Source organism: Episyrphus balteatus, chromosome 1 (genome assembly GCF_945859705.1).
Source record: "Episyrphus balteatus chromosome 1, idEpiBalt1.1, whole genome shotgun sequence".
Taxonomy (NCBI): domain Eukaryota; kingdom Metazoa; phylum Arthropoda; class Insecta; order Diptera; family Syrphidae; genus Episyrphus; species Episyrphus balteatus.
The window spans coordinates 57,766,139-57,778,316 of record NC_079134.1 but is presented as its reverse complement, the minus strand read 5'-3'; the positions used below and the strand labels follow the sequence as shown (position 1 = coordinate 57,778,316).

At 35.5% G+C, this 12,178-nt stretch overlaps 1 protein-coding gene across 2 annotated transcripts in view; it reads left to right on the top strand.

The window, feature by feature from the left end:
• LOC129918018 (sialin) overlaps positions 1-12,178 on the top strand; it is a 160,519-nt gene that overhangs the window by 5,836 nt on the left and 142,505 nt on the right. The gene's annotated exons all lie outside the window — the stretch shown is intronic.

Below are 12,178 nucleotides of genomic sequence, written 5' to 3'. Positions count from 1 at the left end.
AACGGTAATGCCACTTGATAGCGTCCATCAACTGTCCGTTGAACATTGTTGATAAAATGATTTTCGCATTCAACATCTTCGGCTTTTAAGTATGGCTTGAAAGGTTCTTCTTCCAATTCCCAGAATATTCGAAGGTCTGTTCGTAAAATTTGCAAAAAACTTCTGACTTGTTGACTTGATTCAGATACAATTGGAGCCTTTCCGAATAAGATCCATCCCAGTGTTTTGCATGACTGGCATGGGCGTAGCTAGAGATTTGATCTAGTGTGGGCCAGATGTTATCATCGACCAGAAGCCATAACCATGAGTGTGCAATTTTTTTTTACTAGGTCTATATAAGGCAGGTATTGGTTTCGTGTCGAGGTGTTAATCAAAACCAACATTACGATGGTGGAGAATTAAGAAAAAGTGCATCTAGGAATTCTGTCCGTGCGTCTGTACGTCCATCTGTACACATTTCCACAGCCATAAACCAGTGGACTGATTTTCTTCAAGTTTGGTACAGATGATTTTTATAGAATTCTGAAAGTTGTTTTTTTTTGTTCTTTTTCTACCTTAATTACCCCCATACAAATTCTTCAAGTTATACCAAATAACTTGAACTTGAAACGGCTCTAAAGATTTTGATTAAACTTTGCAGGCGTAAAACTGCATTTTTAGTTTTTCTCAAAAAAGTCTAATAACAAAAAAAATTATTTAACAAAACTTTGCCCTGAATGTCGGCTCTTCCCCAACATCAACAAAATTTCTTTGAAATTTAAATCTGTAAACTAACATAAGTGTTACGGCCATATTATTCACTCTGGATTTAGTTTGGATTGAAGTTAATTTTAAATCCAATCACTTAAATCTGAATTTTATAAATCCAAGGATTTAATTTTTTGTTCATATTATTCACTCAAACAAAATTATGTGATTATTCAATAATTTTTATATAATTTGCATTTATCTCTATTATTCCTTCACAAAATACTTGACAAAACAACTGAACACTGTGAAAATGAATTTTAAATCTGGATTTATAAAGTTAAACCGACCTCCAGAGAGCAGTTTAAATTTGTTTGGATTTAACGAGATTGGATTTAAAAAATTGGATTTAAGATTGGATTTTAGTAGTGAATATTATGGACTTGGATTTATTTTTGACATTTGACATTCTTTATGTCCGTTAGTTTACAGCAACTACGTGACACAGTCGTGCATTTTATTTAATTTTCGCCTTTAATTGGCAAATAATTTGCCACTCTCTGTTGTTTTTAATAACTTAAAATTTGCCAAAAGTTTATTTTTAATAATATATTCGATCGGTAAATGCGTTTCTTAAAATAATAGTGGGGTAACTCATTTTTTTTTTTGAAAAATGTGTGTTTTTTGCTCAATGGTATCGTATGTTAATATCTTTCAATATAAAAAGTTACTGGTTTTTCTTTTTATATTGTGTAGTGTAATATGGTATTCCGTTTTTTAAAAGCTTGATATATCGAAATGCAATTGGATGGAGTTACATCACTTTTATTTTGAGCTACACAAAAGTTGAATTCAGTCGCAATTTATGACAGCGATTGGCTTTAAAAACTAACCTTACCAAGTTTTCATTTTTATTTGCTTTATTTTTTTGTTTAAGGTGCTCTTGAAACTTAAGCCAGAAGTGTATGTACATATAAAAATAAAAATTTGTAAATAAAAGTTGTTGTATGCGGGTGACTATGTGACTCTAAATCCATATGTTAAATATTTAGCAAAGGATACATTTTTGACATTTGAATGTATGGTGAATAAAACATTATCTTTGGCTCAATTTAGCTGTGTGAATTTGGATACATTTTTAAACGTAGATAAATATTTTTTTTCTGCAAATCGAAAGAAATAATGATTTAAAAGAAAAGTATAAATATTAACAATTTACAAACTTCCAACACGCGTTGTCATGTGAATTTTATTTTTGTGTTGCCATTAATGGGTAACTAACAATTTTTTTTCATCATCAATAAAATGAAATATATTGAAAAATATAAATTTTTCCTAATATACACTCATAATTTTGTACTCCTTTTTCAATTTTCTTTCTTTATTTTCAGTTTTTGATAAGTTATTGAAAAAAATACTCCAAAAATTCTGCAAAAAAGGTATTCTCTGAAAATAAAAATTAAACCGGCTCCAAGAGCAGGATAAATTTTTGACAACTGAAATTATCCTTTCACCTCAAAAGTATCAAAAATATATTCTCGGCTTAGTATTTAACCCGATTCACACACTATTGAGGTTAATAAAAAAAATTTCAGCTGTATGGATTATTGTTTAGAATTTTGTCTGCCTTTTTTCTGCCATGATACTCCTTTTAAATAAAAAAAAAAAAAAAAGCATCAGCAAAAAAAATTTAACTCAAATTTAACCCAATAAATTTTTAACAGCTGAAATTTTTTTATTAACCTCAATAGTGTCAAAAATTGTACATGCTGTTTACTATTTAACGCAATTCACACACGGCCTAAATTGAAAAAGCTAATTATTGAATCCGACATTTTAGACTGCCTTATATATGTTTTTAATTTTTCTTTATTGTCAAAAATGTTCCAAAGATGATACCTGCTTACTAAAAGATCAAAAAAACTGTCTTTTCGATCTTATTTGGCAGTTTTGACACATTTTTCGAAAATTTGTTTTTTTGAAAATCTTGACTTCATTTTGAAAAGTGAAAAAAGTTTTATGGCGGTCGAGAAAACGCGAGACATGTAAATAGCTAATCTTAATGACAACACTCCACAATACATTTATTAATTAATTTCAGACCGGAAAAATGCGGAAAAATTAACTTTACCTTTATTTGAAAAACAAAGATTTTTTTTTGCACTTCCTAGCCTTCTTACAGAATTTATTTTTTTTTAAATAGTTGCAATGGTAATTAATAAATAAAATGTAGATTAACAATAAAAAAAAAAAACAATTACAACAATAAAACTACCACAGCGTTTTTAATAGTCAATTAAACTCAAGCGAAAAATAGAATACTTTGTATTATCTCCATGCAACTGTTGACAAGAACCAACTTTCAAGCTTAGCTTACGCTAATCCGAGATGAAAACAAAAAACCAAACATGAATTACAGTTACCCATTGTATTGAGAAGCTCAACTCATGATTTAAAATCATGTGGCTAAACTTTTTTTTTTATTTTGTCCAGTCAGATTGGCGAATTACCACACTGTGCGCCGAACATAAAGTATTTGCATGATCTACGCGGTCAAAAGTCAAAATATCAAAGGTAACAAATATCCATTACACTGTGCTAGTTACAAAAACCGACAGATGGCGCTCCTAACTGCTGATAATTCGAGTATGCTGAACACGATGGTGTCCTTAGTTTTTCAAAGTTGGCTCAGTTAAGAAAGATTTTGGCCTTTAACATTTTATGATTTAAGCCCAAAATCATCGAAAAGCCCCATTTATAATTGGCATTTATTGGTTTTTTTTTTTATTGACGTTTATGGATCAAATATATGGTGTTTTAGTAGAATTACAGTTTGTAAAACATATATAATCAGTAAAATGACTATTTGTAAACGTTTAAACATACATACATGTTTGAAAAAAAAAAACTATTTTCTCTTTGTAAAAAAACTTCATATTTTACTCAGTTTTTCTTAAAATTTTATTATTTCTTCAGGACTTGGAAGAAAAAATAAGAGAACAAAAAAGAGAGTAATTGATAAAAAAAAATACAACAATCAACGTAACAGTAGTTATAGAGGACACAGGATCATCTGATCAAACAGTACTTTCTTTTAAAAAGTTTGTTTTTCAAAGCAGAACGCCTCCATCTCCTCAGTTATTGTAAATCTTTTGTATGGATGTTTACTATCTCCCAGAGAAGTAAATTCAAACTGAACATTTTAAAATCTTGACTTCACAAAAGCAGATTGATTAAAAAGAAAGATCGACCATAATATTTGGGTTTTAAAAAAATTTAACATAGACCCATTCCTCGCATCAACACAATAGCCGTTTTTTATTATCCCACTTGATCCATATAGATCATTAATTAATACGTTTTAGAACAACTACATGAGATCTTGCTTTTCATCAGGATCACGATTCATGATTTTGATAAAAAGCAAGATCTCATGTAGTTGTTGTAATACGTGTTAATTAATGATCTATATGGATCAAGTGGTATAATAAAAAACGGCTAATATCTAAAAGTGGTCTGAAAAGGCTTTTATAATAGTAAACATTTTGTGTCGACATTTTGCTTACCAATTTTTCACACAAAAATATAAGGGGTATTCACGATCCGATGCAACTGGTCTTATTTCATTGCAAAAGTGCAAAAGTGTAAAATCTTACAACACTACAACAACAAAATATACGGATTAAAATTTTACAACAGTCTTGCACTTTTGCTATACCCTAGACCTATTGCAAAATAAAAATACAATAGAGTAAAATTATTTTTGAAAGATTGCAGCTCACCGTTGCGTCGCCCATGATAAACAGTTTGTCTTTTTTATTCTGTTTATTATGGTTGTCGGCTTGTCGGTACTCATGTCCCGTAATTTAGTTTCTTTTGATGTAAAATAATTTGTGAAAATTAATTAACCCGAACAAAACAAAGAATTAAATTATAAAAAATGGAAAAAAAGAAGAAGCAACAGTGGAGAAACAACCCTGTTAAAAAAAATATTTACTATAGATAAGAAAAGGGGCGTTCACGATCTATTGTAAAAAAATAAAATTTTACATTTTTACTAGGCCTGTTGCACCAGATCGTGAATACCCCCATAGTTTAAAGAAAAAGAGAACAATCAAAGATCCGTACAGAAAAAGAAAATATAAAATAAATCGAAACTAAATCAAACAACGTTCTCTTTAAAAGAGATACAATGGACAGATGGACATCTAGACATCTACATACATGGTGAATGGGCAAAATTGAAACAAATATTAAAGTGGAAGACGTAATTGTTACATTTTGGAAAAACTATTGAGGCAAATAAAAAAGAGGCTAAAAAGAGGACATTTGAAAAATAGAGAACAAAAAAAGAATTTTATGAAAAAAGACAGTGTACAAAAGATCAGCGTTGAAAAAGAGAACATGTTCTCTTTAAAAGAGATGCTCTGGAAACCCTATCTTATGGCCAATAAAATGACAATATTTTGATGTTATTTCCTGCAAAAAGTCATCAAAATTTCATATAATTATATGAATTTGAATGCAAATTTTTTTTTATTTTATTGAATGCGGTTAGGCCATTCAAGGTGTTGAAAAAATTTTCTTAATGCTGTCAGGTCACGTATTTGAGTGTAACTCCAAAAACTATATAAAAAAATATCACCAAATAATGTCTCTACAGAGAATCTCTGTACGTACATTGTACAAAACGGCTACGTTGCGCAGCATAATTTTAGAATATGTTCTCTTAAAATTTACGACAAATCTTTAAAACGCTAGATATCCCGAGCAGAAAAATGTAGGTACGAATTTTTTTATTCATTAAATAGATCAAAATTTATAAGCAAGGTTGCTATTTTTGAGTAAAAAAAAAACCGACATGTTTTAAATATTTGTACTTAATTTCAAGTATTTTTTTTACAAAGGCGCGCTTACTCAGATTCACTGTAAAGACGTTATTTTTTTTTTTTAATTTGCGCGCACTTAAGGGGTTTTAAGTACCCTTAATATATATATAAACACAGTACGAGCTTTAGGGAAAGTGGAAAGGATTTAAAAGGAGATGCCGATGCACATTGTTTTTAAAGTTCTAAACATTAAAATGGGAGGGAAAAACTGAGGCGGGTAATGCATTCCACATTCTCGTATTACAGCTAAAGAAGGAATCTCTATATTTGACGGTACGTCCGAAATTTTGCTCCAGTGTAAACTGATGGGCATTCCTTGAAGTACGAGTATCACGGTTAAATTGCTTAAGGGGAGGAATGCAACTAGCTATTTCGTTTGAACATTTTTTAAAAAAATACCTATAAAATAAAGACGCATGATACATTCCGGCGGTGCTCGAGAGATGGGATTGTATCTGTAATGGACCTATCACCTATCATTTTAAAAGCTCTATTTTGGATCCGGTCCAAATAACTCAAGTGGGTCTTAGAAGCACCTGCTCAGATATGGGAATTGTACTCGAGCCTTGGACGAATGTATGCTTTATAAATTGTAGCTAGATCAGAAGGGGTGACAAATTTCTTACATCTTCGGAGGAAACCTAAGCAGAGTTTTTGGCGACATCGAATATGTGCTCATTCCACAGCAGGTGGTTTGTAATGGACATTCCTCGAATCGAAAGCTGTTCAGTTTCCTCGATGCAAGTACCACTCATGGATAGTGGCAAAGGGGGAGGGTTTCGCTTTAGCGATAGTAAGCAGCATTGTGTTTTTGAAGCATAAAATTCTACGCGGTTTCTTATTCCCCATTGGACAATGCATTCGAGATCAGAATTATTGGAATAACAATATGCGGCGTTGAAGCCTTTCATCAATCAATGTAATCGTTTAGTAAGAGTCCCTATAGATGTATGTGTTCTGAACATGTTCATTGTAAATGAAACTTCATTTTGTTTTATCGAATAAACCTTCTTCTTGTTTTAACCTTCTTTCAGTTAGTACACGCGTTTTCTTTTTGCTCTGCAATTACAGGTTATGTGCCCAACCATTATTAATTAAAAAGAAGAATAGAAAAATTCATTAAATTTTTTAAGTTCCCAAATAAGTTTTTTTGAAAACTCGGAAGATGTCGAAGTCGGATAGCAACCTTTCGTTCGAGAAGCTGCTTGGACGGCAGAATTATTGCAATTGGAAAATTGCAATGCAAGCTTTTCTCGATCTTGATAATTTGTGGTCCGGAGTCATGGAATAAGACTTGGACGAGAACGGACAGCCTAAAACTGCTATAGACGTGGACAAAGACAGAAGGGCAAGAAGCAAAATTATTCTGCGATTGACTCAATTTGCTACATCCATATTCAGAACACCACGTCAGCGAAAGATATGTGGCAGAAGTTGGCGGATGCCTATGAAGACAATGGTCTGACGCGTCGTGTTGGTTTACTTCGAAAATTGATAACCACTTCTTTGTCAAACCGCGGTTCGATCTTCGATGGATCGCTATGTCAACGAAATTATATCGTCTTCACAGGCGTTGAATGGTATTGGTTTCCCAATCAACGAAGAGTGGGTAGGTACGCTACTTTTGGCGGGCTTATCAGAAGAATATCGCCCGATGATTATGGCGCTTGAAAACTCTGGCACCAGCATTACAGGTGACGCCATCAAAACGAAACTTCTTCAAGAGATGCAGCCCGGAGAAAGTGATAATGCAGCGCTTTTCTCGTCGAAACACCACAAGTGACAACCCAACAACAAACAAAAGCGAAAAGGACCGAAATGCAGACGTTGCAACAACTTCGGGCATATAGCAAAGAATTGCCAAGTCAATTCTAGCGACGGTGGTAAGAAATATAATGCATTTGGTGTGGCACCACAAGTGGCAACCCAACAACAAACAAAAGCGAAAAGGACCGAAATGCAGACGGTGCAACAACTTCGGGCATATAGCAAAGAATTGCCAAGTCAATTCTAGCGACGGTGGTAAGAAATATAATGCATTTGGTGTGGCACTTTCCACAATTGGCCTTGGAAGTCGTGATGAATGGTTCTTCGACTCGGGGGCAACATCACACATGACGTCGTTGCCCGATGTTCTTCTAAATTCAAAAAGAACGACAGGCACAGTCATCGTGGCAAATGGATGTGAAATGAAAATTGAATCAACCGGCAAAATTTGAATGAGAACTGGCAAAAGCAATGACGATTTTGTTGAGGTTAGGAATGTGCAGCATATTCCCGATTTAACCACAAAATTGTTGTCTGTTAGTCGCATTGTGAAGCGAGGTCACACCGTTGTATTTCAGAGCAAAGGGGTTGAAGTGCTCGATCAAAATAAAAAGGTAATTGCAACTGGTACTCTAACAAATGATTTATTTCGATTAGACACAGCACAATCGAACAAAGCACTAACTTGTGGCTCAACAACAACCCGAGAACACTGGCACAGAAGAATGGGCCACCTTAATTACGACAGCCTGAACAAATTAAATAACGACTTAGCCAATGGAATAAATTTCTCCAACAAAGTCGAAAAGGATTGCAAAATTTGTCCTATCGGCAAACAAATAAGACTACCCTTCAAAAAGCAAGGTAAGAGAGCTAATGAAATTTAAGAAATTGTACATTCGGACATCTGTGGTCCAATGGAACATGAGTCTCTCGGGGCAATCGTTATTTTTTATCATTCATTGACGACTTTACGAGAAAAATTTTTGTATATGTTTTAAAAACAAAGTCAGCACACGAAGTGTGCGAAAAATTTCAAGAATTTATAAGTTTTGTTGAAACCCAAAGTGGTAAGAAAATAAAAAAGATCCGAACAGACAACGGGAAAGAGTTCTTAAACTCGAAATTTCAAAACATAATTAAAAGAAAGGGTATCAACCACCAGACAACAAACGTTCATACGACAGAGCCGAAAGAAACAACAGATCGATAGTAGAGACAGCCAGATGCATGCTTGCAGATGCCAACTTGTCGAAGTCGTTTTGGGCGGAGGCCGTAGCATATTCTGTATACCTGTTAAATCGATCATTTTCCAAAGGCACAGGCATTACTCCTGAAGAGGCATGAACTGGATTCAAACCAGATTTATCACTCATAAAAGTGTTCGGCACAACAGTCATGTCACACATCCCTAAGATAACTCGACAAAAGTTCGACCCGAAAGCACATGAATGCATACTTACCGGATTTGACGAAAATACTAAAGGTTATTGTCTTTACGATCCCATTAAAAATATCATTTTCAAGAGCAGCAATGTAATCTTCATCAATGAAGATATTTGCGATGGTGAATCCAATGCCGATACGCTGCCCCAGTAACCTAACTTAAAGTTAACAAAATTAAGGCGCAGCGAAAGGGAGCGCCATATACCAGAAAAATATAAAGATTACATCACAGGCGAAAACAGTAGTTCTTCTTCTGACAATGACGATCTCTATGATGACTGCGAACCCGAGATGAACCAGCATGTTACAGCAGATGACGAACTCGAATCTGGACTTGTGGTGCCTCAATCGTATTCCAATAGACTTTTTCGGTTGAAAACCAGCTAGTGCTAAACTCTCACGATTCGAGGCGCATACCCCAAGAATTTCTTACAGCAAAACATGGAAGACCCAACGACGCCCGAAGAAGCCTTATCGAGACCAGATGCAGGCCGATGGAAGTTGGCCATGGAGGAAGAGTTCCAGTCATTGATGGCAAACAACACTTGGTCATTGGTGGATCTACCAAATCAACGTAAGCCAATAATATGTAAATGGGTTTACAGAACCAAACGGGACTTCACAGGTCAAATTGACCGACACAAGGCAAGACTTGTGGTCAAAGGATACTCGCAGCGGAAAGGGGTGGATTTTGACGAAACCTACTCACCAGTTGTACGTCACAGTTCCCTGCGGTATCTCTTGATCTTCAAATAGAGCAGATGGACGCCATCACCGCCTTTTTGCAAGGTGAATTATCAGAAGCCATCAATATGGAGCAACCCCCATTATTTGTGGACCAAGCAAATAAATCAAAAGTCTGTATGCTTAACAAAGCGCTATACGGACTCAAACAATCCAGTCGCATATGAACATGGAACTGGACCAAGCCCTAAAAGCGTACGGATTACTGCAATCTAGTTTTGATCCATGCGTCTACTACAGGATTAATAAAAACGATGTCCTCATACTAGCTGTATATGTGGACGACATTTTACTGTTTTCCAACAGCGCAGAATGGCTAACAAAAATGAAAAGCAAACTGCATCAACAATTTAAGATGAAGGAACTTGGACCAGCGACACATATTCTAGGAATGCGTATCACCAAGGGTCAAAATTCATACGCTTTGGACCAAGAGCAGTACATTGAATCAATTCTACTTTAATTTGGAATGACGGAATCCAAACCAGTGAAGACACCGATGAATACCAGTCTAAAGTTGTCAGCCCAAGATGGTGAATTGGAAAACATCCCGTACCAGGAGGCAATCGGATGCCTCATGTATCTGTCCCAATGCACCCGACCGGATATAAGCTTCACCGTGAGTACTTTATGTCGTTTTAATTCGAAACCAGGACGAGCTGTAAAACATCTGTTTCGTTATCTACGTGGAACATCATCGTTAAAGCTGACATTCCAAAAAGATGAAAGTCCTGACGTCATTGGATTCACGGATGCAGATTGGGCAGCCAACATAGAAGACAGAAAGTCTACGAAAGGTTTTGTGTTTTTAGCTCAAGGAGGAGCTATATCGTGGTGCTCCAAAAGGCAACATACTGTTGCATTATCATCATGCGAAGCGGAGTACATGTCGTTATCAGCAGCAGTACAAGAAGCCATCTGGTGGAATGGCCTTCGAAATGAAATTACGAAACAGCGTAGCACTCTCCAAATGTGCGACAATCAAAGTGCAATCGCTATCTCAAAGAATAATGGGTTTCAACCTCGAACGAAGCACATTGACATTCGTCACCATTTTGTCAAAGACGTTCTCGCTAATGGCGAAATTCAAGTCAACTATATATGTTCACAAGAATGCAGATGTCCTAACGAAGCCGCTGGACAAAGTCAAGGTGGAAACTTTCCGGACGGCTATGGGAATAAAATAGATGACTCTTAAGGAGGAGTATTGAAATAACAATATGCGGCGTTGAAGCCTTTCATCAATCAATGTAATCGTTTAGTAAGAGTCCCTATATATGTATGTGTTCTGAACATGTTCATTGTAAATGAAACTTCATTTTGTTTTATTGAATAAACCTTCTTCTTGTTTTAAACTTCTTTCAGTTAGTACACGCGTTTTCTTTTTGCTCTGCAATTACAAGAATTTAATGAGCTTATCATATTTTGCCGTTGAAGATCAACATCCGAAGGACGTGGGTGTGAATCCTCAAACGAATATGAAAAACTGAGGGTACTATAGTCAGCGAAACAATTAGGTAAGTGGATTAGAAGTTTTAGAGAGTAGATCATTAATAAAAATGAGGAAGAGAGTCGGAGACAAAACGGAGCCCTGGGGGCACACCAGCATTTATTTTGTGGGTTTCAGACCTGAATCCATCCAATACAACTTGAATTGAACGATTCGAAAGATAATTTCTAATCCAACGAAGAAGAGATTCATCAATGCCGAATGCAAGCATTTTCGATAAGAGAGCTTGATGCCAAACTCTATCAAATGCTTTTGAAATATCAAGTGCAATAATCTCACTTTCTCCAAAACGGTGTAAAGATTTATTCCACTGATCGGTGAGATAAACCATCAAATCACCAGTGGACCTATTGCTACGAAAGCCGTACTGCCGGTCATTAAGAAGCTTCCGTTCTTCGAGATATTTCTTTAGCTGGAAATTAATCAGCGTTTCCATGACCTTGGAAAGAAGGGACGTGAGTGCAATCGAACGATAGTTAGAGGGTGAAGAAGATTCGCCTCTTTTAGGGACAGGCTGGACAAATGCTGGGGTCGAACTACCGCATACGTTCGTTAACGTATCGTTGCTATGTATCCCTATCTTCTTCTACTAAATAAATAGAGAGAGCAATAAACAATAAACGTTAACGTATGATCGTAATCGTGTGCGGTAATTCGACCCCTGTTTTCCATCCACTCGGAACGAGACCAGTAGTGTAGGACAGATGAAAAAGCTTACGCAGTGGTTTTGCCAGCGTGGAAGAACACCTCTTCAGAACGATGGGAGGAATACTATCCGGGCCAACGGATTTGTGTATGTCAAGATCTTTAAGGACTCTTGTCACTCTACGAGTACGAAAAAAGATAGGTCCCATACAACTATTTACTCTATCAAGTGAAGGGGGAGTCATGACACTTTCTGGTAAAGTTGAATTGGCAGCAAACTGCGTGCCAAGAAGTTTAGCTTTCTCGCGAGAACCAACAAAAGGAGTGTCATTGTTAACGAGCGTTGGAACGGAAGATGAAGTAGAGTTTTTAATATTTTTTACAAATAACCAAAAATTTTTACTACCTGTGGGACATTGTAGTATTTTTTGTCGTAATGTTTGGTCATGTAGAAATTAGGTCCGTCGAATATAAGCGTTGCTAGCCTTTC